Source organism: Otolemur garnettii, unplaced genomic scaffold (assembly GCF_000181295.1).
Source record: "Otolemur garnettii isolate 467f Iridium unplaced genomic scaffold, OtoGar3 scaffold00023, whole genome shotgun sequence".
NCBI lineage: Eukaryota > Metazoa > Chordata > Mammalia > Primates > Galagidae > Otolemur > Otolemur garnettii.
This window is the reverse complement of record NW_003852418.1, coordinates 14,494,584-14,497,948: the sequence shown is the minus strand read 5'-3', so window position 1 is coordinate 14,497,948 and position 3,365 is coordinate 14,494,584. Positions and strand designations below refer to the sequence as shown.

At 40.6% G+C, this 3,365-nt stretch overlaps 1 protein-coding gene across 1 annotated transcript in view; it reads left to right on the top strand.

Annotated features, from left to right (window-relative positions):
- ZNF217 (zinc finger protein 217) overlaps positions 1–3,011 on the top strand; it is a 27,878-nt gene extending 24,867 nt beyond the window's left edge. The window contains exon 6 of the mRNA XM_012803979.2: positions 794–3,011. The gene's annotated coding sequence lies outside the window, so the exon portion shown is untranslated. The remainder of the gene's footprint in view (positions 1–793) is intronic.
- The last annotated feature ends 354 nt before the right edge of the window (positions 3,012–3,365 follow it).

Genomic DNA, 3,365 nt, shown 5'->3' with positions numbered 1-3,365 from the left:
AAAAAAAAAAAATTAATAAAAATAAATAGTGGATTAAGCGGAGCTGCTTATTAGTAACAGATTACTTGCAGTATTATACAATACAGCTGATGAGTAGTAGCAGATGGTACCTGGCCTTGCTCCGTAAACTCTGGGCTTCTTGGCCGTCATTCCCTTCTGTCCGCATAGCAGCGGTGCTCAGGACCACCCCCCGTCATTTCTGTAAAGTCTTTGCTGGGAGCTGGACGCTTGATTTGTGTTCTTCCTGTGGTTCATCCCCATTTCCAGCCGTCTTACCTGTGTGCTCATCTTCTACCCCTAGCTAACTTGACAGGGGACACCTGCCTTCAACACCTGGCCCATTATCTGGAATATTATTGATAACCTGATAGATGTTGGTTGAGCAAAAAATAATATAAATGGTTTAAATACACCATCTTTCTCATGAAGGGAAGGTGTTAGAAATTATGTATTTTTTTTGTTATATTCCTGGTCCATACATTTTTGTTTCTTAACATGTAAATTCTCTGTTTCTTGTAGGTGGCAATTGCCTTTTTAAGTCATAACTTGTACTAAATTCTGATTCTTGTTTACATCATCTCAGTTAAATGGCTGCAGGTGTATCTCCTGGCCAGTGCAGCGAGGTTTATTTAGTCTCCTGACACTGACCTTGCCACATTTGACCTTCAGTGGAACCCCCTGCATTTCCACATTCCTCCAGTTCTGTTTAGTGTCCTTTTTTTTTTTTTTTAAAGAATTTTGTAAACTGTATTCAGTTTTTAATGTTAATCACTTTTTATTTTTCCCCCCTTAGGTCTTGATGGATGGTGTGTACTCTCCATGAAATTAAATTTTAGTTCATCCTTTGAGAAAGCGAATGGTGAAAGCTACTGAAATAAGCTGTGATTGTACTGTACATAGAACCGATAAGGAGCAGATAAGGAACACTACAGTTTTGTAAAGTTGTTCTGTTAACTTTTGTACCAAATAGCAATAAAACCTAGTTGTTGGGCTATTTACAAGGGGGGACTGGGAATCTCTATTTTGTCCCTGAATGATATTTTTTTTAGAATTGACCAAATAAGAAGTGGAATCTTTTGCATACTTGAGCGCTGCTGAAGAGAAATCATTTGGGTGGGGTGGGGCCTTGGGGGGGGGAGTATATAATGCTTGCACCTCAGGTAAAAAAAAAAAAAATCTGTAAATATTTAAGTTGTAAACCCGCGTGGTTAGATACTCTGTGTATTCTTTTGTCTGATGCAGCTCATCACTTGGAGCCGTTTTCCTGCTACTTGTGCTCTTTCGTTTAATATATGTCTGTTTTTTAAAAACCTTCTCCATGATTTTTGTATTATGTTGAATCCTCTCCAATCTGTTGTTGTCTTAACAAAATTGTTAACAGGAGTACGACCCTCTGAACACGGGCTGCGAGCGTGGAGATGAGCCGCTCTGAACTTGGCCCCCCCTGTATCGCAAGTTTCGGCACGGCAACCGAGGAAGACGCGCCCCTTCCCGGCGCGTCCCCGACCGCCGCAGACCTTGACTGAGGGGCACGGGTGGTCGGGGTGGTCGGTGGGGTCGTGAGCGTCCACAGAGAAGCAGCCCTCTGTAGAGCAGCCAGGGTCACGGGAACAGTGCAGACTGTGCGGAGTTACTCCAATTGGTTTTCTATCAAATCAATCATTTCTGTTGGCAGATTTCAGGGTTTTTTTTGAGTGTTCGCCTAAAAGAGTCTATTCAAACATAAATGTTAAATGACATATGTGAATTGAACATGTTGGGAAACAATTTTAAAGGAGATGAAAGTCCTTTTCGTAAAATTTTAGATTCGTATTTGGTAGTCTTGCTGTGTCTGGCCTTGGGTCGACCGTGGACGTATTAAAATTAATCACAGACACGGCGACTCTGACTAAGAAAACTGCTGGCTGAGCCTCCTGGGAGCCAGGGAGAGACAATCTGTTCCCAGGTCTCATTTGTCCTCCCGTTGTGGGTTGTTTTGGAGCACCGATGTTTTTCTCAGCGCACATGCAGTTTGGGTTTTAGGAAGGAGAGCCACGAGCTGGCTTACTAGGTATTTTAAACTTCTGTTCCTTTAATGTGCTGTCCGTGGCTGAGTTTATTCAGCAGTACCTGGCGTTAGCAGCCACAAAATATTTTATTAAGAAACTTTCAAAAATAAATTTGCACTGTCAATTTTTCTGGCCCTGCTCTTCTCCACAGAGCACGGATATAAAGTCCTAAAAGAGCCCTGATTTTTTTTTTTTTTTCATTATGCAACATGAGGTGTCCTTGATAGAAAGAAGTCTTAACTCCTGTGTTCCAGGGAGACCCAGCCGAGGTCCGGTCTGCCGGCATCACGATGAAGGGCTTCCTATCAGGAAAGTGTACACTAGTGACCTTTCTTCCTGTTCACAAGCTGAGCCATATGTACATAATCTAGATTTTGTTTTCATAGTTTTGCACTTTTATAGCCTATTTTGAAGATTAACACATTTGCAAGATGATTGATTCAGTCTTTGCCTAATCCAATGAGTGTTACAGGAAGCTTGCTGTGACTATAAACATAAATCTTAAAACGGGGGGATGTGATAATAGAGGGCTGAAATTTAAACCTGTATGAAAAAAAAAAATCACCAAATCTATTTGAAAACAAGTCAGTTCATGTTACGCTGAAATGTTTCGGGCTTTCAGATTTCTCCTTTTCAACCACATTTCTGAATGCATAAAAATACCAATTTTTTTTTTTTCCCCACAGCCCTTTGTACTTCAAAGTATGTTTTTTGTCCATCAGTATTAACTATTGGTATACTACTGGTTTTGTATGTTTATTTTCTTTGAGACAACAGTACATATAATAGAGGTACAATTCGTTGGATTTTTGTTAATGTATTTATTTCATTCCAGTTTGATTTATTTTAATGATTGATACTTAAGTTGTCAAACAGTAGACATTACTTGTTTTATTTATGATATATTTCAGCTTAAAGTTATGTTATTATATATGGATGTAAATAAAGATTTGGTGTTTTGCAGTCGTGGCTTTTGGTCTTTATTGTGTTTCTGGTGTCTTTCTTTTTTTTTTATTTGAGTCAGAGTCACTTTGTAGCCCTCGGTAGAATGTCACTGCATCTTAGCTCACAGCAACTTCAAATTCTTGGGCTCAAGGGATGCTGTTGCCTCAGCCTCCTGAGTAGCTGGGACTACAGGGGCCCGTCACACCGCCCAGCTATTTTTAGAGGTGGGGGGGTCTTGCTCTTGCTCAGGCTGGTTTGAACCAGTGAGCTCAGAAAATCTCCCTGGCCTTGGCCTCCGAGAGTACAGGCCTGAGTCACCGCTCCTGGCCCTATAAATAACAATTTTAGACATACGATAATAGATGAGTGTAA